The sequence below is a fragment of the Acinonyx jubatus genome, chromosome C1, assembly GCF_027475565.1.
Source record: "Acinonyx jubatus isolate Ajub_Pintada_27869175 chromosome C1, VMU_Ajub_asm_v1.0, whole genome shotgun sequence".
Classification (NCBI taxonomy): domain Eukaryota; kingdom Metazoa; phylum Chordata; class Mammalia; order Carnivora; family Felidae; genus Acinonyx; species Acinonyx jubatus.
This window is the reverse complement of record NC_069381.1, coordinates 67,061,101-67,085,601: the sequence shown is the minus strand read 5'-3', so window position 1 is coordinate 67,085,601 and position 24,501 is coordinate 67,061,101.

The following is a 24,501-nucleotide window of genomic DNA, read 5'->3' as shown; positions in this document are numbered from 1 at the left end:
CCAAAATTACACACCAAAGGATTTCACTAACTTGAGAGTTACAAAAGAGAAGTCATGAATAGAATGTAACAACTTGATAGTATTTGAAATAATTCCTACTTTAAATAATAGGCTAGATGAAGCCGTCAAATGGCATTGTATGCTAACCAGTGGGAAGGTTTTCTATAATTCAGCTCTAAGATTAGATATAAATGGAGCTATTACCATGGTAACTATTTTTGAGGCTAATAAAAGTGTAACAAATATGGACTAAAAAAAATACCTACAAAACCCCACCCAGACAGTAAATTTTCCCTGCTTAGTAAAGAAGTCATTGAAAAAAGTAAAAGCCCTCAGACATATAGAGTCTTTTGTTGTGTAGAGAGCACTTGTTTTCAGCTGGTTCCTTCTTTTTTTGTGGAATGTAAAGCTTCCCTTCAGGGTAAAGATTTATCCTGCTGCATAAAGGGAGGAAAGGGTTTAGCAAAAATGAAATTTGTGGAATGCACACACTTTTAAAATATAGTTTTCTTCTTAACCTCAGCATAAATCATAGTTTATAAGCATGTCCTATTGTTCCCTCCTTTCTTTTAAAGCAGACAAGGCTCTAATGCAGTATTGGTAATTTATAGCTGCTCAGAAAAAAAAAAAAAATCTTCTGTAGTTCTTTTTTTTTTGAAAGTTTTCTGAAAATTATTTTTTTAATTTTTTTATTTTTTTTACTTTTGGAGGTAAAATATATTTTATTTATGATGCCATTTAAAATTAGTGTTAATTTTCAAACTAGCTATAGAAGGAGTATAGATGAGGATTTGCCCTGGAAGGCAAATTTTATAAATAGTTTTCAAAAAAAATGTTTTTGAACCTCAGTCCACTGGATTCATAGCTCCTATCTCTTGAGAAATATGACTAATCAAATATTGTTTCACAAAATGGAAAATAATATTCTGAGTAAAGTAAAGGGAATAAAGGCTAAATACAAGATAATTCAGTTCTGATTCATCACTAGACTATTTCTAAAAAATTACTTGAGGATGATGAGGTTTTGGAGTGATGGTGGGATTCATGGGGTTTGGAGCTGAGGACCAAGAAAGAATTCTTGAAGTCTTTGGTGCAAAAAGGTGATCTTATTAAAGCACAAGACCTACCCATGGGCAGGAAGAGCTGCATTGCCAAGTGGGGGGGTGGGGGGGGGTGTGATCATTTTTTGGAGTTGGGAGAGATAAGTCAAAAGGGAGTTTCCAAAGCGACTTTCATATGCTAAAGACTTACTGCAGGCCTAGCTATTGTCAAGCTAAGGTTCTTTTACCCTCTAGCAAATTATTAACATTAAGACCATAGGGAGTTCCTGGAGAAAGTTATACTCTGTATTTGCCTCAAGTATTTGTCAATGGGCTGCAGGTTATAAGGAAATTTAATTTTACCTGCCATTTCCTTCTTACCTTTGTTCCCCACATCATTATGGAGGGGTGATGTTGGGACTCCAGGAAACTGAGTCTACAAGTTTCTGAAAATTAGGCTATTGATAAGATTGCCTCTTTTCCTGTAATTTACTAAGATGTTTGTAAACTGATGGAGACTATCAGTTTAACCATTTGTTTTCTGTCCTTTCCTTTGTCTTTAGACAGCCAGGAGTGCCTGAGGAAAGTCAAACATATCCCATCTGGCAGGGGTGGGGGGGGAGTGGGGTGTGGGGGCGGGGAGGGTGGTAGGGGGTGGTAATGCTAGCTTGTGCTTGGCCCTCAGCTTGCCTTGTGCTCCTTCATCAGTCTACTGAGCTGTAGCAGTTCCCATCCATTGGTGAGTTCGCAGACATCAACATTTAGTCTCTCAGACATTTTCATCAGCAACCAAGTATTTTTCTGCTTTGCTGTAAAAGTTTCCTAGCATCAAGCAGGTGATGCTTGACCAGGCTATTTAGGGCAACATGCAGTATAATTCAGATTAAAATGATCCATTGGGATGGCTCTCACAGAGGGTGATTAATCACTGGGTTTTCCAAGCACAACGGGCAGAAGAAACACAAGGATATTGATAGCCTATCTTCAAGCCCAAGTTGTGACGTTGGTACAAACTGCCTGAAAATGATACCAGTGAGTTCAGTCTGAAGTACAATACACAAAGTGATGGGATCAGTCAGTTTTAGTCAAAAATAATGAAGCAAAGGGCCTGTATAGTGGCAGAGGCTATGTAATAAGAAAATTATAGAAAGGAAAAATACCTCAGGCTGTGTGTTTCGTCTTCATACTGCTTGGGAAAAAAATGCTAGAATCCATGACATCACATTCATTCACACATACTTTTTAAGCACCAGTTTCTATCCATTGGAGATGCAATGATGAATAATACAAAGTTCCTGCCTGCAGGGGTTATACAGTTTCTGAAAGAAAATCCCGTTAAGTGAGAATAAATGATTCACTTCATATGTTAGGAATTGAATAAAGAAATTATTACGTACTATGTCATTTAATCATAACAATTCACAATATTGTATTTATCTGTTCAGGCTGCTATAAGAAAGTACCATAGACTGTCTAGTATAAACAACAGAAATTGATTTCTTATTGTGCAGAGGCTGGAAGTCTAAGATCAGGGTGCCAGCATGGTGCAGTTCTGCTGAGGGACCTCTTCTGGTTTTGATAGGAAAAAGTCTGTTATAAGATGGCTGACAGGACCGATAAGAAAACTCTAGTGCCTGCCTGAAGACTCCCCTTCCAGGTTCTTCTTCTCACCATGCTTGCCGCTCCCGCCAAATTACTACTAATGAGGAATGTGGAAGTAACAGACTATAAATTGTCCCCTCTGTTGATGTTCTGGGCTCAGACCTCTGGAGAATGATCTCCTCTGAGCCCATTGGTGTAAAGTAAACCTTCTGCCTTCCAAGATCTCTGAGTGCCGCTTGGTTCTTCTGCCTGGTGATCCAGACCAGTTTCCGTAACAGTTTGCAGAAGGACAACTTCTTGGATCCTCACGTGGCTACAAGAGCGGGAGCTCGCGCCTCTTACAAAATCACTAAAGCTACTATGACAGCTCCTGTCATAACCAAATCTGATCCTAATTACCTCTCAAAACCCCCACCTCCTAATACCATCACATTGGGGAGTAGGCTTTCAATATATGAATTTAGGGGACATAAAGACATTCAGTCCATAACAAAGATACCATCAATATTACCATTTGAACAGTTAGTCAGAAGTCTGTGTAAAACAGAGTTAGAATTAGAACTTATTTTATATAACACCATAAAACCACCAAACTCTATAGAGTATACTATCTTTCTATCTATCTATCATCTATCTAACATTTTTGCCAGTATTTTTCAAGAATATTTCTTTGCCTCTAATGAGAAAACATATAAACAGAAACCATGTGATTACTAATGGCTATGTTAACAACTTCAAGTATAAGTTGTTATACTTCAGCTATAAAAAATATTCAGGAATGATCCAAAGGGGGCTGGACAAGTCAGAAAAGGTTTCATGGAGAGATGACTGAGTACCTTTTTTTTCTTGAGGTATAGTTGACATACAATGTTGGATTAATTTCAGATGTACAACATGGAGATTTGACAATTCTGTACATCAAGCTATGCTCACCATAGGATAAGAGAAATTTTCATGTCACCATACAACATTATCACAATATTATTGATTACATTCTTCATGCTGTAATTTTTATCTCCAATACTTGTCTATTTTATAACTGGAAGTCTGTACTTCTTAATCCCCTTCACCTATTTGACCCCCCTCCCCTCTGGCAACCACCAGTTTGTTCTCTGTTTTTATGGGCCTGTTTCTCCTTGTTTTGTTTTTCATATTCCATATATAACTGAAATCACATGGTGTTTGTCTTTCTCTGTCTAAATTATTTCACTTAGCACAATACCCTAGGTAGGCCCATCCATGTTGTAACAAATGGTCCATCCATGTTGTCCATCTAGGTCCATCCATGTTGTAACAAATGGCAAGATCTCATTCTTTTTATGGTTAAGTAATATTCCATTATATATATACACCACATCTTTTTTAAAGTTTTATTTAAATTCCAGTTAGTTAACTTACAATGTTATATTAGTATCAGGTGTTTGGTAGAATTAGCCTGGGAAGCCATCTGATCCTAGACTTTTGTTTGTTGGGAATTTTTTGATTATTGAATCAATTTCTTGCTGGTTAGTGGTCTGTTTAAGTTTTCTATTTCTTCTTGTTTCAGTTTTGGTAGTTTATATATTTATAGGAATTTATGCATTTCTCCCAAATTTTCTAATTTTTTGACTTACAGTTTTTCATATTATCTTATATTCATATTATCTTATAATTATATTTCCGTGATGCTGGTTGTTACCTATCCTGTTTCACTTGTGATTTTATCTGTTTGGGTCTTTTCTCTTTTCTTTTTGATAAGTCTGGCCAGAGGTTTACTAATTTTATTAATTTTTTTAAAGAATCAGCTCCTGGTTTCATTGATCTGTTCTATTGTGGTTCTTTCTTTCTTTCTTTCTTTCTTTCTTTCTTTCTTTCTTTCTTTTAGTTTCTATATCATTTATTTTTGCTCTAATCTTTATTATTTCCTTACTTCTGGCTTTAGGCTTGTTTGTAGTTTCTTTTAGGTGTAAAGTTAGGTGGTTTGTTTGAGATTTTTCTTGCTTCTTGAGGTAAACCAGTATTGCTATCCACTTCCCTCATAGTACCACTTTTACTGCATCCCACAGGTTTTGGACCTTTCTGTTTTCATTTTCATTTATTTCCATGTATTTTTAAAAATTTCTTCTTTGATGTCCTGGTTGACCCATTCGTTGTTTAGTAGCATGTCATTTAATCTTTATGTATCTGTGGTCTTTCCAAATTGTTTCTTGTGCTTAACTTCTAGTTTCATAGTGTTGTAGTCAGAAAAGGTATATGGTATGATTTCAATCTTTTTGTTGAGGACTGTTTTGTGACCTAATATGTGATCTGTTCGGGAGAATGTTTCACGTGCCTTTGAGAAGAATGTGTATTCTGCAGTTTTACGATGGAATGTTCTGAGTATCTCTAAGTCCATCTGTTCTAGTGTGTCAATCAAAACCATTGTTTCCTTGTTAATTTTCTGCATAGACAATCTTTCTATTGATATAAGTGGGGTGTTACAGTCCCCTACTATTATTGTATTATTATCAATGAGCTCTTTTATGCTTGTTATTGTTTCATACATCTGAGTGCTCCAATCTTGGGTGCATAAATATTTACAGTTGTTATATGTTCTTGTTGGGTAGTACCCTTTATGATTATATAGTGATAGTGCCCTTCTTTGTGTCTTGTTACAGTCTTTCTTTTTAAGTCTAGTTTGTCTGATATAAGTATGGCTACTCCGGTTTTCTTTTGATGTCCATTTGCATTCTCCACCCTCTCTCTTTCAATCTGCAATTGTCTTTAGATCTAAAATAAGTTTCTTGTAGGCAGCATATAGATGGGTCTTATTTCTTTATCCATTCTGACATCCTATGTCTTTTGATTGGAGCATTTGGTCCATTTACATTCAAAGTAATTATCAATAGATGTGTATTTATTGCCATTTTATTACTTATTTTCTTGTTGTTTCTGGAGATTTTTTCTGATCCTTTCTTGTCTTTGTCACTTTTGGTCTCTCCTCTGCATTCAAAGAATCCTCTTTAATATTTCTTGTAGGGCTGGTTTTTGGTCACAAACTTCTTTAGTTTTTGTTTGTCTGGGAAACTCTTTGTCTCTCCTTCTATTCTGAATGGTAGCCTTGCTGGATAGAGGAATCTTGGTTGCAGATTTTTCCCATTCGTAACTTCAAATACATCATGCCACTCCCTTCTGGCTTGTCAAGTTTCTGTTGTGAAATCTCCAGCTATCTTTGTGGGTTTTCCCTTGTAAGTTAAGGACTTCTTTTGTCTTGCTCTTTTTAAGATATTTTCTTTATCACTATATTTTGCAAATATAATTACAGTATGTTTTGGTGTTGGTTTGCTTTTGTTGATTTTGACGGGAATTTTCTGTTCCTCCCAGATCTAGATGTCTGTTTCCTTCTCCAGACTAGGGAGATTTTCTGCTATTATTTATTGCAATAAATTTTCTGCCCCCTTTTCTCTCTCTTCTTCTGGAATTTTTATAATAAGGATGTTGTTACATTTGATGGACTTACTGAGCTCTTTGAGTCTATTCTCATGTTGCATAATTATTCTTTCTCTCTTTTGTTCAGCTTCATTATTTTCTATTATTTTGTCTTCTAGGTCTTTAATTCATTCCTTAGCTCTTTTTTCAGGCTGCTGTGGAAATATGAGTCATATGGTATTTCTATTTTTAGTTATTTGAGGAAACTGCATACTGCTCTCCACAGTGGCTGTACCAATTTATATTCCCTTCAACAGTGCTCAAAGTTTCCTTTCCTCTACATCCTCAACAACACTTGTTATTTTTTTGTTTTTGAGTTCATCCATTTTGACAGGTATGAGGTGATATCTCATTGTGGTTTGGAATTGCAATTCCTTGGTGATGAGTGATATTGAGCATCTTTTCATGTGTCTGTTGGCTACCTGTATGTCTTCTTTGAAAAGTATCTATCCAGGTCCTCTGCCCCTTTAAAATTTAGTTATTATTATTATAATTATTATTATTATTTATTTTTGTGGGTGTTTTGTTTTGGTGTTGAGTCGTGTAAATACATTTTGGATATTAATCGCTTATCTAATATATGATTTTCAAGTATCTTCTCCCATTCAGAAGATTGTCTTTCTGTGTTGTTCATGGGTTTCTTTTTTGCTGTGCAAAACCTTTTTATTTTGGTATAGTCCCAATAGTGTATTTTTGCTTTTGTTTCAGTTGCCTGAAGAGACATATCTAGAAAAACGTTGCTAAGGCCAGTGTCCAAGACATTACTGCCAATGTTTTCTTCTAAGAGTTTTATGGTTTCAGATCTCACATTTAGGTCTTTAACTCATTTTGAGTTTAGTTTTGTGTATGACATAAGGAAGTGGTTCAGGGGTGCCTGGGTGGCTCAGCCGGTTAAGTGTCCGACTTTGGCTCAGGTCATGATCTCACAGTTTTTGAGTTTGAGGCCTGCGTTGGGCTCTGTGCTGTCAGTTCAGGGCCTGGAGCCTGCTTTGGATTCTGTGTCTCCCTCTCTCTCTGCCCCTCCCCCCCCACTAATGCTCTGTCTCAGTCTCTCAAAAAATGAATAAATGTTAAAAAAATTAAAAATAAAAAGAAAGTGGTTCAGTGTTATTCCTTTGCATGTAACTGTCATGTTTCCCCAACACCATTTATTGAAGAAACTGTCTTTTCTCCATTGACTTTATAGATTAATTGACTAAGGGTGGGTTTATTTCTGGAATCTTCATCCTGTTCAATTGATCTGTGCTACAGCAATCAAAACAGTATGGTACTGGCACAATAATAGACACATAGATCAATGGGAAATTCTTATTATTGTCACCTCTTAGAACTAACTTACTCATAACTTATACTATCTTCATAGTAATTTTGAAATCAAGAGCATATGATAAATTCAACATTTTCATTGTTATTTACATGCTCAAACAAAATTGAAACTATCCTAGTTTTGGGGCACCTGGGTGGCTCAGTCGGTTAAGCGTCCGACTTCGGCTCAGGTCATGATCTCACAGTTCGTGAGTTCGAGCCCCGCATTGGGCTCTGTGCTGACAGCTCAGAGCCTGGAGCCTGCTTCACATTCTGTGTCTCCCTCTCTCTCTGCCCCTTCCCTGCTCATGCTGTGTCTCTCTCTGTCTCAAGAATAAATAAACATTACAAAAAAATTAAAAAAAAAAAAAAGAAACTATCCTAGTTTTGCATATGGAGTTTTGTCAGGTTAGGACAATAATAGCAATTATTTCTGTGCACTTACCTTGTCAAAGCACTACCCTAGCTACTTAACATTCAGTCCTTCTATCAACCAAATGAATCTGTTATTATTATTAACCATTTTCCACATATAAGTTAACTTATGCTTAAATAAGTAAGGTAACTTGTTTAAGCACAGAAGCTGGGGTACCAACCTGGATCTCTTTACTCATACTTTAGCTATATTATGCATTACTTACCCCTTTCTACTGCCTCATAATCAAATGTAAGCAATTTCATTTATGACATGGATGAGAACTAAAAATATTTTAACTAAAACTACAAATTTATTGGTTTTGGGTAGATTGGATAGATGCAGACTTGATGGCCTTACATATTAGATTTTCTTTCCCCAAGATCTGAAAAATCTTTTCCCACTGGACAAACAAATTATCTTTTTCTTTTATATAGTAGAGACTAAGAGTTACCCCCCACCCTGTCCCCACTCTAGCTACTGGCTACCAGTCACTAGGATATATTGGGGACTGGAGACAGCATGGAAGACAGGACAACTTATATATATTCTAACTATCCTGATTGGAAAGATTACAGAGTTGAAAATAGGTCAAATCTCTACTCCCCTTCTACTACAAAAAACAAATTCACTAATTTTAAATAGTTTCATAGGCCAAAATAGATTACATTTTCCAATAGCCTTTGAAATTAGATGTGGGCTTGTGTTTAAGCTCTGCCATAGATTCGCTGTGTGTGTAATTAGTATGCCGCTTGTGGGTCTTGACCTTAGAGAGAAAGAACATGCAATTTCACCCCTACCCCTGCCACGCACACACACACGCACATACACACACACACACACACACACACACACACACCTTTTCCTCTCCTGCTTGTGAGAATGTGGTTATGAGCCATTTTGTACAATGTGGACCAGAGCTTAAAGGTAGTTGAGAGAAAAATCAGCAGAACCTATGATCCTGACTCTGTGGTACCAACATCATAGGTCTGATCTGCTTTCACTTTGACAATTACATGGAAGAGAAATAAACTTCTTTTAGAAGTAACTTAATTGGGATCTTCTACATAAAGTCACCCTTCTACCCCACCTGCTCAAGCACATAGCTCTAGCAATCCTTTTCTCCTTCCTATATGATCAAGTATTAACTCTCTCCTGGAATTTCCCTGTCATTATACAAACATACTGTTAGTCCTACTATCTTTAGAAAGAAATCTTTTCATGAACCTCCTTCTTCCTTCAACTGTCGCTTCTCTCCTGTCCTTTATAGATAAACTCTTTTTATCTCTACTGATGTTTCCATGCCAGTCAGGATACTCCTATCAATCCACCAAAATTGCTCTTATCAAGGTTGCCAGTGACTGCCATATTGCTAAATCCAAGATTCAACTTATGCTTCTGCTTGAGGACATTTGCTTTTAATTTTTTCCTTGCTTTGAACAGTTCTCCTCCAGATATCACTCCATTCAGTGTTTTCTCCAATGTCACCTTCCCTGTGAAGCTTTCTTTAACTGCCTTATTTAAAGTCCTCAATCAGCTACAAACTCTACGCCACTTTATTGACTTATTTTTGTCTATAGCATTTGCTACTATCTATCGTATGGTATCCATGTTTATTTTATTTATTACTCAGCCCAACCCACAACCTAACCTCCACTAACAACATTTTATCTTTCATGTTTGCTTTTGTATCCCTAAGCCTAGAACACTACCTGCCATTTAGTATGTGTTGAACAAATGAATGAATGAACAGATACTTATTGAGTATTTATTAGGTGTCATTCACCTTGCTAAGTACTGCAATGACAATGTGAACATGATAGATATGGTCTTCTCTTTAAATATCCCTATGATCGGGGCACTGGGGTGGCTCAGTCAGTTGGGCCTCTGACTTCAGCTCAGGTCATGATCTCACGGTTCATGAGTTCAAGCCCCATGCCAGGCTCTGTGATGACAGCTCAGAGCCTGGAGCCTACTTCAGATTCTGTGTCTCCCTCTCTCCCTACCCCTCCCCCACTAACGCTCTGTCTCTTTCCATCTCTCAAAAATGAATAAATGTTAACAAAAATTAAAAATTCCTATGATCTAGATTGGAATAGAGATATTATTTAATTCAATTTCTATACTACATGAAAAATACTGCTAGAGTATAATGGAAACATGCAGAAGAACTACAGAACCTAAAATGAAGGCATCAAGAGGGCAGTATTATCAAACCAATGAAGAAAGTGAACTTTAGAACCTTAAAGACCAGTAGAAGTCATCCCTGAGAAATGAATGGCAGGAGAAGGAGGGTGGCAGGGAGGGTATAAATTTAGGCAGAAGGGACAAAGAGTATAAAATAGAAGGGAAGAAGTAGCATTATATAGAAAGTAAGTTTAAAGTGCAAAAAAACCAAGTGTTTGAATTTGAAGCTTCACTGTTCTACTTACACATTATCGTGTAAAGGCAAGTTATTTAATCTCTCTGTGCTTCAGTTTACTTACCTGTGAAATGGAAAAATGGTATCTCACTTGGTGTTCTGATTATTAAGTGATGTATAAATTTAAAGAATGTAGCATAGAGTTCTGTAAATAATAAGTCCTTAGAAAATGCTGCTTGTTATTGTGGTTGTTCAACTTGTAATCAGGGAAGTGATCACTATGGTTCTTGAAGGTCATGTCCAGGAACTAGATAACCCATCCACTTCCAACAACCTTTGAGACATTGAATATTGCTAGTTTAATCATTTTGTGATTTTATCATTATTATTTTTTTTACTGTTCATTTATTTTTGAGAGAGAGAGAGAGAGAAAAAGAAAACACGAGCAGGGGAGGGGCAGAGAGAGAGGGAGACACAGAATCCAAAGCAGGCTCCAGGCTCTGAAGATTGATGTGCTGGCTTCATGTTAGCTCAAGGAGAAGTGGGGGTGGACTGGGGGCAGGGAATTGTGCACTATCCTAATTAAAGTTCTTGTAAAACATAGTTCATTTTATCCATAGAGTTGTATTTTATTTTATTTTATTTTATTTTATTTTATTTTGTTTTGTTTTGTTTTGTTTTGTTTTGTTTTATTTTATTTTATTTTATTTTATTTTATTTTATTTTATTTTATTTTATTTTGTTTTATTATTTTTTAAAAATTTATATCCAAATTGGTTAGCATATAGTGAAACAATGATTTCTGGAGGAGATTCCTTAGTGCCCCTTACCCATTTAGCCCATCCCCCCTCCCAAAACCCCTCCAGTAACCTTCAGTTTGTTCTCCATATTTATGAGTCTCTTCTGTTCTGTATGCCTCCCTGTTTTTATATTATTTTTGTTTCTCTCCCTTATGTTCATCTGTTTTGTCTCTTAAGGTCCTCATATGAGTGAAGTCATATGATTTTTGTCTTTCTCTGACTGACTAATTTTGCTTAGCATAATACCCTCCAGTTCCATCCATGTAGTTGCAAATGGCAAGATTTCATTCTTTTTGATTGCCGAGTAATACTCCATTGTATATATATACCACATCTTCTTTATCCGTTCATCCATCAATGGACATTTGGGCTTCTCCCATACTTTGGCTATTGTTGATAGTGCTGCTATAAACATGGGGGTGCATGTGTCCCTTCGAAACAGCACACCCGTATCCCGTGGAGAAATGCCTAGTCCTGCAATTGCTGGATCATAGGGTAGTTCATTTTTAATTTTTTGAGGAACCTCCATACTGTTTTCCAGAGTGGCTGCACCAGCTTGCATTCTCACCGACAATGCAAAAGAGATCCTCTTTCTCCACATCCTCCCCAATATCTGTTGTTGCCTGAGTTGTTCATGTTAGCAATTCTGACAGGTATTCGGTTGTATCTAATTGTGGTTTTGATTTGTGTTTGCCTGATGATAAGTGATGTTGAGCAGTTTTTCATGTGTTTGTTGGCCATCTAGATGTGTTCTTTGGAGAAGGGTCTATTTCTGCCTTTTGCCCATTTCTTTACTGGGTGTTATTTGTTTTTTGGGTGTTGAGTTTGATAGGTTCTTTATACATTTTGGATATTAACCCTTTATCTGATATGTTATTTGCAAATACCTTCTCCCATTCTGTTGGTTGCCTTTTAGTTTTGCTGATTGTTACCTTTGCTGTGCAGAAGCTTTTTATTTTGATGAGGCCCCAGTAGTTCATTTTTGCTCTTGTTTCCCTTGCCTCCTGAGATGTGTTGCGTAAGAAGTTGCTGCAGCCAAGATCAAAGAGGTTTTTGCCTGCTTTCTCCTCGAGGATTTTGACAGCTTCCTGCCTTACATTTAGGTCTTTCATCCATTTTGAGTTTATTTTTGTGGATGGTGTAAGAAAGTGGTCCAGGTTCATTCTTCTGCATGTTGCTGTCCAGTTTTCCCAGCACCACTTGCTGAAGAGACTGCCTTTATTCCATTGGATATTCTTTCCTGCTTTGTCAAAGATCAGTTGGCCATACGTTTGTGGGTCCATTTCTGGATTCTCTATTCTGTGCCATTGATCTGAGTGTCTGTTCTTCTGCCAGTACCATTCTGTCTTGATGGTTACAGCTTTGTAGTATAGCTTGAAGTCCGGGATTGTGATGCCTCCTGCTTTGGTTTTCTTTTCCAAGACTGCTTTGGCTATTCGGGGTCTTTTCTGGTTCCATACAAATTTTAGCATTATTTGTTCTAGCTCTGTGAAGCATGATGGTGTTATTTTGATAGGGATTGTATTGAATATGTAGATTGCTTTGGGTAGTATCCACATTTTAACAATATTTGTTCTTTCTATCCAGGAGCATGGAATCTTTTTCCATTTTTTTGTGTCTTTTTCAATTTCTTCCATAAGCTTTCTATAGTTCTCAGCATATAGGTTTTTCACCTCTTTGGTTAGATTTATTCCTAGGTATTTTATGGTTTTTTGTGCAACTGTAAATGGATCGATTCCTTGATTTCTCTTTCTGTCGCTTCATTGTTGGTGTATAGGAATGCAACTGATTTCTGTGCATTGATTTTATATTCTGCAACTTTGCTGAATTCATGAATCAGTTCTAGCAGTTTTTTGGTGGAATCTTTTGGGTTTTCCATATAGAGTATCATGTCATTCGTGAAGAGTGAAAGTTTGACCTCCTCCTGGCCGATTTGGATGCATTTTATTTCTTTGTGTTGTCTGATTGCAGAGGCTAAGACTTCCAATACTATGTTGAATAACAGTGGCAAGAGTGGACATCCCTGTCTTGTTCCTGACCTTTGGGGGAAAGCTGTCAGTTTTTCCCCATTGAGGATGATATTAGCGTTGGGTCGTTCATATATAGATTTTATGATCTCAAGGTATGCTCCTTCTATCCCTACTTTCTTCAGGGTTTTTATCAAGAAAGGATGCTGTATTTTGTCAATTGCTTTCTCTTCATCTATTGAGAGGATCATATGGTTCTTGTCCTTTCTTTTATTGATGTGATGAATCACATTAATTGTTTTGCAGATATTAAACCAGCCCTGCATCCCAGGCATAAATCCCACTTGGTCATGGTGAATAATTTTTTTTAATGTATTGTTGGAGGCAGTTAGCTAATATCTTGTAGAGGATTTTTGCGTCCATGTTCATCAAGGAAATTGGTCTATAGTTCTCCTTTTTTAGTGGGGTCTTGTCTGGTTTTGGCATCAAGGTAATGCTGGCTTTATAGAAAGAGTTTGGAAGTTTTCCTTCCATGTCTATTTTTTGGAACACCTTCCGGAGAATAGGTGTTAACTCTTCCTTAAATGTTTGCTAGAATTCCCCTGGAAAGCCTTCTGGCCCTGGATTCCTGTTTTTTGGCAGATTTTTTATTACTAATTCGATTTCCTTACTGGTTATGGGTCTGTTCAAATTTTCTATTTCTTGTGTTTCTTGTGTCTATTTCTTGTGTTTCAGTTTTGGTAGTGTATATGTTTCTAGGAATTTGTCCATTTCTTCCAGATTGCCCATTTTATTGTCATAAAATTGTTCATAATATTCTTTTATCATTGTTTTTATTTCTGCTGTGTTGGTGTGATCTCTACTCTTTCATTCTTGATTTTATTTATTTGGGTCTTTCCTTTTTCTTTCTGATCAAACTGGCTAGTGGTTTATCAATTTTGTTAATTCTTTCAAAGAACCAGGTTCTGGTTTCATTGATCTGTTCTACTGGTTTTTTTTTTTTTTTTTTTTTTTTTTTTTTTTTTTGGTTTCAATAGCATTAATTTCTGCTCTAATCTTTTTATTTCCTGTCTTCTGCTGGTTTTGGGTTTAATTTGCTGTTCTTTTTCCAGCTCCTTAAGGTGTAAGGTTAGGCTGTGTATCTGAGATCTTTCTTCTTTCTTTAGGAAGGCCTGGATTGCTATATACTTTCCTCTTATGACAGCCTTTGCTGCATTCCAGAGGTTTTGGGTTGTGGTGTTATCATTTTCATTGGCTTACATATACTTTTTAATTTCCTCTATAACTTCTTGGTTAGCCCATTCATTCTTTAGTAGGATGGTCTTTAGTCTCCAAGTATTTGTTACCTTTCCAAAATTTTTCTTGTGGTTGATTTCAAGTTTCATAGCGTTGTGGTCTGAAAATACGCACGGTATGATCTCAATCTTTTTGTACTTACTTAGGGCTGATTTGTGTCCCAGTATATGGTCTATTCTGGAGAACATTCCATGTGCTCTAGAGAAGAATGTATATTCTGCTGCTTTAGGATGAAATGTTCTGAATATATCTGTTAAGTCCATCTGGCCCAGTGTGTCATTCAAAGCCATTGTTTCCTTGTTGATTTTTTGATTAGATGATCTGTCCATTGCTGTGAGTGGAGTGTTGAAGTCTCCTACTATTATGGTATTACTATCGATGAGTTTCTTTATGTTTGTGATTAACTGATGAATATATTTGGGTGCTTCTACTTTTGGCGCATAAATGTTTACAATTATTAGATCTTCTTGGTGGATAGACCCCTTGATTATGATATAATGCCCTTCTGCATCTCTTGATACAGTCTTTATTTTAAAGTGTAGATTATCTGATATAAATATGGCTACCCCGGCTTTCTTTTGTTGACTATTAGCATGACAGGTGGTTTTCCATCCCCTTATTTTCAATCTGAAGGTGTCTTTAGATCTAAAGTGGGTCTCTTGTAAATAGCATATAGATGGATCTTGTTTTCTTATCCATTGTGTTACCCTATGTCTTTTGATTGGAGCATTGAGTCCATTGACATTTAGAGTAAGTGCTGAAAGATAGGAATTTATTGCCATTATGATGCTTGTAGAGTTGGAGTTTCTGGTGGTGTTTTCTGGTCCTTTGTCATCTTTGGTGCTTTTGGTATTAATTAATTAATTAATTTATTTATTCATTCATTCATTCATCTTTTCTCCCTTCAGAGAGTCCCCCTTAAAATTTCTTACAGGGCTGGTTCAGTGGTCACAAACTCCTTTAGTTTTTGTTTGTCTGGGAAACTTTTTATCTCTCCTTGCGTTTTGAATGACAGCCTTGCTGGATAAAAAATTCTTGGCTGCATATTTTTCTGATTCAGCATGTTGAATATATCCTGCCCCTCCTTTCTGGTCTGCCAAGTTTCTGTGGATAGGTCTGCTGCAAACCTGATCTATCTTCCCTTGTATATTAGGGACTTTTTTTTTCCCTTGCTGCTTTCATGATTCTCTCCTTGCCTGAGTATTTTGTGAAGTTGACTATGATATGCCTTGTTGATGGTCGGTTTTTGTTGAATCTAATGGGCGTCCTCTGTGCTTCCTGGATTTTGATGTCTGTGTCTTTCCCCAGGTTAGGAAAGTTTTCCGCTATGATTTACTCACATAACCCTTCTACCCCTATTTCTCTCTTTTCCTCTTCTAGGACCCCTATGATTCTGATATTCTTTTTTAATGAGTCACTGATTTCTCTAATTCTTAAATCGTGCTCTTTTGCCTTAATCTCCCTCTTTTTTCCTGCTTCATTATTCTCTATAAGTTTGTCCTCTATGTCGCTGATTCTCCGTTCTGCCTCGTCCATCCTTGCTGCCGCTGCATCCCTCTGTGGTTGCAGTTCAGTTATAACATTTTTAATTTCATTCTTTCTATTTTTTATTTCTTTTATCTCTGCAGAAAGGGATTCTAATCTACTTTTGGCTCCAGCTAGTATTCTTATTATCATGATTCTAAATTCTGGCTCAGATTCTAAATTCTGCTTGCATCTGTATTGGTTAAATCCCTGGCTGTCGTTTCTTTGTGCTCTTTCTTTTGGGGTGAATTCCTTCGTTTTACCATTTTGAAAGCAGAAAAGGAATTATGAGGTAGAAAAATTAAAATAAAAATTTTTAAAAATTAAAATTTAAAAAATTAAACACACACACACAAATCAAATAAATAATGCTAGATCCTAGGTGTGTTTATGATCTGGGTGTTGAAAGTGGTTTGACAGATTAAAGAAAATAAAAGGGGGGGGGGAGAAAAAAAAGGAAATCATTTGAGAATTTGAAAAAATGGATACACTGAAGTAGACTAAAATGAGATGATGGAAGTAAAATAGAATTTGAAAAAATATACACAAAAGTAAAGAATATAGTAGAATATATTAAAAAAAGATTTTTAATAAAAATGAATAAAAATGAATTTTTATTTTTCTTTATTCAAGAAAAAGAAACAAAAAAGAGAAAAAAGAAAAAAGAAAAAGAAAAAAAGGAAATCATTTGAAAATTTGAGGAAGTTAATACACTGTAGCAGACTAAAATAAAATGATGGAAGTAAAATAGAATTTGAAAAAAATTTACATAAAAGCAAAAAGTATAGTAAAAAAATTAAAGAAAATATTCTTAATAGAAATTGAAAGTAAAAATGAAGTTTTTCTCTTTCTGCATTCAAGAAAAAGAAATGAAAAAGAGGGAAAAAAGAAAAAGAAAAAAAAGGAGATCGTTTGAAAATTTGAAAAGGTGAATACCCTGAAGTAGACTAAAATAAAATGATGGAAGTAAAATAGAATTTGAAAAAAATTACACAAAAGTAAAAAATATAGTAATAAAAATTAAAGAAAAATATTTTTATTAAAAATTGAAAATGAAAATGAATTTTTTCTCTCTGTATTAAAAAAAAAGAAGCGTAAAAGAGAAAAAAAAAGAAAGAAAATTGTATAGATGAACGTGCTAACAGATTGAAGTAGGGCTGAAATTGCTTCGTTTTGTTCCTAGAAGTCAGTCTATGTAGCGCTTTATAGTCCGTAAACTAAGCCAGCGGTGAGACTTGTGCTCTTGGAGAGTGAAGTTGGCCCAGTTGGGCGGGACTCAGTGTAACAGCTCTGCTCACCACTAGATGGCGCTGCTAGCCTACTGGGGTGGATTGTTGCGGGGCTCATAGTTGCCTATGCGCATGCACGGGAGTGGTGAAATGGCGCTCCCCAGCTAACCAGTCTGTTCTCCCAGATGGCGCACCCGTCCTCAGCTTTCATCCATTTCCCGCTTTTTCACTCTCCGTGATCAGGCCTCAGGCAGTACCTCTCTCTCGAGTTTTGTCTCAGATGTGGCTGTTTCCCCCGGCCCCTTACTTCAGAAGGACTGCAGCTTTGACCCGTCCCACTCCTCTGCAGGAGGGTCTCACCAAGAAATGGCCGAGTGAGCAATGGCCGAATATTGGCTGTACCCAGGAATGCTTGCTGGACCCTGCTGCTGCCGGTGCCCCGAGACTATGGCCAGGTGCCAGCCCGCCCCAGAAAAAGTTCACGAGATAGTGTAGCAGCAGCGTTTCAGGGATTATGGAAAATCGCAACACACATCTGGCACCAGGCTTCACCCTTAACGACCTTGTTCCAGCACCAGTGCATGTGCCGTTTTCTGGGGTCTGCTGGGACCAGGTGGCTTCAACAGTCTCTACCAAATGTCCTTCCAGCAGTGGAACCACTTTTCCTCGTGTGGCCTGAGAACCTCCCGGACCCAACTCTGTTCCTGGGGATTTTCCCTTCCCACCAGAGCATCACCAGGTATCAAGCTGCGAAGTTGCAGCCTTTGCGCTCCCCTTGTTTGCAGTCTTAATGGAATTTAAACCTTGTCCTTTCTCCTTTCTCCCTTTTTAGTTTAGTCCCTGCGGCTGTTTCCAATTTTCCACTTTCTCTCCAGCTGGTTTCCCGTATTTTCCCCTCCCCCCCCCAGTCTCCGTCCTCTCTCCGCTCGCAAAAGCACCTCCCTTCCTGCGCCTTGTCGCTCCCCAAGTTCACTTCTCCACATTGCGTACCTGCTGAATTCTGTAGTTCTGGTTGTGCCGATTGTTGTGTTAATCCTCCTGTCGGTTTTCTAGGCGTGTAGTGTTGGTCTGGCTGTATTTCATGGACGGGAGACACACAAAAAACTTCCATGCTGTTCTGCCATCTTGGCTCCTCCCCATAGAGTTGTATTTTAAGAGTGTGCTTGTGACAAAACACACAACAAAACTCAACAAATCACAGGCAATTGAAATACTACAAATTATGAATATAATCATAAATAGTCATATTTTACTATTATATTTAAATTATATATAGAAGTAGATATAAATATATATTTATTTTTATATTTATATATAAGCATCAGGTTAAATATTTGTATATAATACATTTTATATATATAATAATTTATATATATAATATATAACTATATATAAATTATATAATATATAATATTATATAATAAATTATATATATACACACATATATATGTGTATATATATATACATATATATGTGTGTGTGTGTGTATATATATATATATATATATATATATATATATATATATATAAAACCTGATGTTTGTTAAAGTTAAAATCTGGGACAACGTTACAATGTATTTCCCTCACATCCCCATCTAGTAGCTTTAACCTATTCCAGGAAAGAGACAATGCAAGTTTTTTGGTGCATATAGGAGCCTAGATAACTGGAATAATTACTTCAAATCTCCAGTAAAAGAAAGCTATCTTAAAAGGGATCTTCTTTCATTGAGATGTGTCTGTATTTGTTAGAAAAGAGATAGACAAAAGAGGTATTTAATGTAATTATTGACTTACACTGCATGACACAATATGGGGCATTAAGGACCCAAATCCTGGAGATGTAGGACACCTGAATGCAAACTCTTTTCTGGCTACTTAGAAGGCTATCCTCAATTACTGTTAATTAAATGTCAACTGTGCAAGTAAGTAATCAGCAGTGAAATTGAGCATCTATTTCTAAGAGGGTGAGAAGGGTTATTTTTAAGCTTCGTTAAATTCTTTGTGGTTTCTCGTGTTCGTTTGTAGTATTGTCTGCTTTTGGCACAAAAATGTCAACAGGTGTGACAAAGTTTAAATGGATGCATGATGCCAACTGCCCCTCTAACTCTGGCACGAGGAAGGACCTCCTGTAAGACGAGTTGCCTCCTGAAGCATTTTGTTAGCTGTCATTGGCTGGAACTCGTGTCATAGTACAAGAGGCCAGCCAGCTTATGAGTAGGCAACCTGCCATTTAAACAGATGGGCATTGGTCTGGCAGCCAAGAGGCCAAGTATGTGCAGTGAACGTAGGTATCAAGGCTTCATTTCCAACTGAGATTACTGAGATGTCTCTCTGTTCTGATATCATATAAGCTGCTGCGATGGGTTTGATCAGTTGTTTTAAGTCACACGTGACATTAAATACTTCTGATAATAAACATTTCAACACTTTTACTTTGATTGATTATTAAAACTTATTAAGAAAAGGCATTTTTTTTCTGAGAAAGGCATTTAAAAAGGCATTTTTAAAAGAAATTTAAGTTTATAAAACTTGAGGTATGTACTGATACGCTATATTTTCATGTGATGAAGCTAAACCTCAAGACAACTTCATATTGCCCCCTTAGACAGCAAGTATTTTGAGGGCAGGAAACATTTTCAGGGTATGTTTGTGACAAAACAAACAATGCTCAGTATATTATAGGCAATTAAATCAGTACAAATAATGCATATTAGTCTCTAAATAAAAACTGTATGAGGGAAGCAGCCTTGTAAGTCTTACTGTTGCTTTTTCTCTCAATGCTTAATAAATGCTTATGGAATGAAAGTATAATAATATAAATCTCTGGTTACTATGTTTATCATATTTCAAATAAATTCAGTGTAATGGAATATTAAAACATTAGAGAAGAGTGAACTTGATGAAATGTCTGATGACTCAGAAGGTGCTTTAAAAAACTCATGGTCTAAATGTGCAGATATTTGAATGAAATCTGTGCTGACTTCAAATTTACATTTGGAAATTTTGTCAGTGTCAAATAAGGTTGACCTCATGTTTATTTTCAATAGACGCAGACAGATAAATACAGAAATAATTATATCCATGGGCTGGTGCATATCTTTCCTAACTCTGTTCCCTAAGTTGTACTCAAAACATTTTACTATATTTGAGGTGTTAGTGACACGTACTATCAATAAGCACCCAGATCTTCATTTCTAAATACCATTTCCAATGGAAGGAAGCAAGTTTCCTTGGAGAAATGACTGATTCCAGGACTTGACCAGGAAATAAAAATGAGCCTGGAGCAGTAAGGGAGTGTTTAAGAAAAAGAAAATAAAGAAAAAAAGGATGGGATCATTTTTAAAAGGACATTAGAGTCAACTTAGAAGAGTCACCTATAGCCAAATCTGCATCATTTTGAGCAATAAAATGTGTAATAATCATATTGGATTATAAGGCAAGGATAAAATTAAGTACTCATGGATCCACACTGATATAAATGATTAATAAATAAATGAATGCTGGAGAAAGGCTACATTTTCCTCACAGAATTCCAAGTAATAAATGTACAAGGAATGAGGGAAATAGAAAATCATAATTAGAATACAGCAGTAACAACTGCAGCAGGCAAATCGACTGATGAATGCTAAAATTGGGTGAAACATTAAGGAGAAACACTATGTTTGGGTAGCCTCAAAGTAGCTTTCCCTAAATATTTGTTAGTTGTTACAAACCATTTCTCCTCTAGGGTCAGGGAGGGATGGTATTTAGTTCCCCATCCCTTGAATATAGGCTGGACTTAGTAACTTGCTTCCAAAAAAAATAGAATTTGGAAAGGGAAAACTAGCAGAGAAAGCAGGCAGACAAGCGATAAAGATTAACATCACCAGCAGTAAGTCACGTTGATATACACATCCTCATAGGGTGTGAGGTGAAAAGGACACTTTACTGCTGTGATGTTCTTCTCCAAATCTGTAAGTTCAGTTTAATTATGAGAAGACATCAGGCAAACCCAAATAGGGCATTCTACAAAATACCTGACCAGCATCTTTAGGATCAAGAATTGTCACAGCTCAGGGGTACCATAGAAGACTTAAATACAGCATGGTATGCTAGATTAGCGCCAGTCTCATTTAAATCTTACAACAGCCCAAAGGGGATTTGTCCTACTTCATCCTACTCTACAGGAAAGTTTAGTACCTTTCCCAATATCAACACCCTTTTTAGAAGAATAGCTGGGACTGACTCCTGGTAGTCTAGTCCCATGAACATGTCAGGCCATTAGTGGAAAACCTGGTGAAGTCTGAATAAAGTCTCTGCTCTGCCAACAGTATCATATTATTGTTAATTTCTTAGCCTTGAAAAATGTTCCATGATAATGTAAGATGTTAACATTAGAGGAAACTGGGTAAAGGGTAAACAAGAACTTTCTTTACTATTTGTACAGCTTTTCTGTAAATCTAAATTTAGTTTTTAACTAAAAGCTAAAAAAAATACATGAAAAATATCTATTTACTTATTGGTTAACTTAGATTTAGAAACAGAGGGTAACACATAAATAGAATTTTGTTTATACGATTTATTGTTTTGAAACAAAAATCCCTGTACTGTTATAAGTATTACAGAATAAATTTAAAATGCCTTGCTACAAACTTTGTTATTGAATTTAGGCACTTATTAGAAGCCATAATTAGGATTATCATATTCAGACCAAGCTGTAATAATAGAAATATGGCTACTATATATTTTTCATTCTTTGAGAATAATCTACTTTGCAGACATCAATATTACCCACAAACTGTTACAGATGATCTTGTGAGGGTCACTGTTTTCTTCTCTGTATATAAAATACACAAAAATCTGAAGGAGACATTGAAAACTAATTGAATTTTGAAAAGTTCCCCCCAAAATAACATTAAACATACCTACTTAAAGTGGAATATCTTTTTACAGCTAATGAAAACTGCCTAATAGTTTTTTGTTTTTTTTTTTAATAGCATGGTAAAATTCTAAAATCCTCTCCAGGTCCCAACTTCGAGCCTACATGAATAAAATATCCAAGGAATAATGCATTGCTATAGAGCACTTAACTCAAAAACCTCAGGGGGGTGGGGAGGTGGGGGTTAAAAAACAAACAAAAAAACCCACAATACTTCATAAAACTTGAGTTTCTTATATTTGTTTAGAAACAAAAGTTATATGGGATTTCTTGCATAATGCAGATTAGGCGATAATCACATAAAAAAAAGTCTATGGTGATCTTGGTTTAAGTTCCCCTAATTCTAAGCATCTTGAAAATTATAGGAAATCCTAAACAAATTTCCCAGATTCAAATTGCATTTGGAAAGAGCAAAAGACATGGAAATAAATATTTGCTGTAATTTTTTAAAGTTTTTCTATTTCACTACATTTCATCAAATTGGAAATTTGGGGAAAGTGGGAGAGTCAGCGTACATGATTGAATTCTGGGAAATGGGTTGATTGAGGGAAGAAGATCAAAAAAGAAGGAAATCTCAGTGCTTTGAATTCACATTTCTGAGCCTAGTATTTGAGATGTTTCTTGTGTGACCCAGGTTTATTTTTGAAGTCATTCAGGTGAGGAAGTATTTGGCTGCAGGAAAAATAGGACAGTTGAAACTAACTCAAACAAGGATGGTTTTTTGTTTGTTTGTTTGCTTGTTTTTTGAGGGGTGAATTTTTAAGAACAGAGGGATCCATGCGTGGGAAATATAGGCAGGACTGAAAAATGATAATAATGGTCGACATTGCCTACTGTGTGCCCAGTGCTGTTCTAAACACTTTGTGTATATTATCTCATTTTTAAAGTTTTATTTTACCCATTTTGAGAGAGAGAGAGAGAGCATGAGCAGGGGAGAGGTAAAGAGAGAGAGAGAGAGAGAGAGAGAGAGAGAGAGAGAGAGAGAGAGAATACCAAGCAGGCTCTGTGCTATCAGCCCAGAGCCAGATGCAGGGTTTACACTCACAAACTGTGGGATGGTGTTCTGAGTGGAAACCAAGAGTTGGACGCTTAACCAGCTGAGCCACCCAGGCTCCCCAGTCTCATTTAAATCTTACAACTGACCAAAGGGGATTTGTCCTACTTCATCCTACTCTACAGGAAAGTTTAGTACCTTTCCCAATATCAACACCCTTGTTAGAAGAATAGCTAGGACTGACTCCTGGTAGTCTAGTCCCAGGTGCTGTATATTCAGTGTCCTATGTATTTCTCTGTGTTTGGCTCCCGTTCCCCCACCCACCCCCTTCATTTATGTGTCATCTGCTTTCCCATCGTAACCACAGTTTGCGTGTGCCTTTGGTTTGCCACAGCATTTACTCTGCTTCCATGATCATGCTGTTTTGCTTTCTAAAGCTAAATACCTCAATTTCACAATTTCCTAATTTCCAGAACAGATAATCTGGTTCATCCAGCCTGTGCCAAGTATCTAACCGTGATCCAATCAGGTGAGGGAGAGACAGAGAGAAGGAGGAAGAAAGGCATATTTCGGTTACCTTATGCAAACATGCTAGACATCTGTTTAGATTCTAGATTCTCAGAAGAATTTAGATACAATGGCTACCATCTTCCTCCACCTACCTTCCCATCCTTTTTTTTAAATCCTACTCTACAAATCCTTTGTGATAGCCTGCCAGATACATTCAATGGTCTCTGAAGACATCTAAAGCATTCCTACATTGGTGCTTTTGCTCACTGTATTTTTCTGACTTGGAGTTTAATCTGTCCTTATGACTCAAACCCTCTGATTATTATCAGTGCTTCAAGGCCCAAACCATGTAGTACTTCCCACCTCTGAACTCCCACAGATCTTGTCTCATCACACACTTGGAGCCTTATCAGATTCTCTCTTGCATTGTCATTTATGGTTTTATTAGTATGCCTTTTCTCCCCAGCTATGCCAATTAATCAAGACAGAAGTTTCTTGAGATCACAACCTATGTATTTAAATTTGTATTCCAACCACAACTGTAGAAATGTTGTACATTGATCGATGTACCTATTGATTGATGAAAGGAAGGAAGGAAGGATCCAAAAGGCACAATTAGAACAGAAGGTGGAGGCTGTTGGATTGAGGGGAATCTGAAGATATTTAAAAGCTGAGTTTTCATTTCGTTTTGCCTCAGTTTTGTAATCCTTTACAGAAATGATAACAGGATTTAAATTCCTGGCAAATGATTTTCCCTTTACTCTTTAAGCCTCATCTAGTTTCAGGTAAATGTTGGCTATTGGTTGATATTTCAGTGTCTGACTAACTGGTGAATAAGTTGTGTTAAGTTCTTTTGAATATTCCAATGCCAGCTATATACCTAGTAAAAAATCGTTTTAATTTGAGAATATAATATAAAACAGGAAATATATTAATTCTATATCTTAAACTTGAATTATGTTTTAATCTGTGACTCTCTTAGGCCAAATCTTAAAAATTATTAATCATTACAATATAATATTTGCTTTGTTATTTCCATTTCTGCTTGAAATCCTTCATTATTTCACCGGGTTAGAATATATATTGACTTATT